Source organism: Sinocyclocheilus anshuiensis, unplaced genomic scaffold (genome assembly GCF_001515605.1).
Source record: "Sinocyclocheilus anshuiensis isolate Anshui unplaced genomic scaffold, SAMN03320099.WGS_v1.1 scaffold3, whole genome shotgun sequence".
NCBI classification, from domain to species: domain Eukaryota; kingdom Metazoa; phylum Chordata; class Actinopteri; order Cypriniformes; family Cyprinidae; genus Sinocyclocheilus; species Sinocyclocheilus anshuiensis.
Genome location: NW_015548205.1, coordinates 699,105 through 699,506, shown reverse-complemented (window position 1 = coordinate 699,506; position 402 = coordinate 699,105).

Below are 402 nucleotides of genomic sequence, written 5' to 3'. Positions count from 1 at the left end.
TTAAATTGGTAATAATATTTCACAATAATACTAAATATTATTTTTTACTGTATTTTTAAATAAAAAAATGCTGCCTTGGTGAAAAACTTTTAAATAATAGTGCAAGCTGAATCTGAAAATCCCATGTACTTCACTGCTATGTATAATAGAAACTGAAATGCTGTGCAAAATGACAAAACCAACCAATCAGAACATATCTGATGTTTTAAAACAGGGTTCCTCAATTAGTTTTCGCCGAGGGCCGAATTCTGCCAACAATACCAAATATATATATATATATATATGTATATAATTGTTATTATTATTACATTTATTATATTATTGTTGCTTTTTTTAAAATAATCACAAGATGGTCACAAGATTTTTTCCCCAGTAGTCTGTTTTATTCAAACAATTATGCAA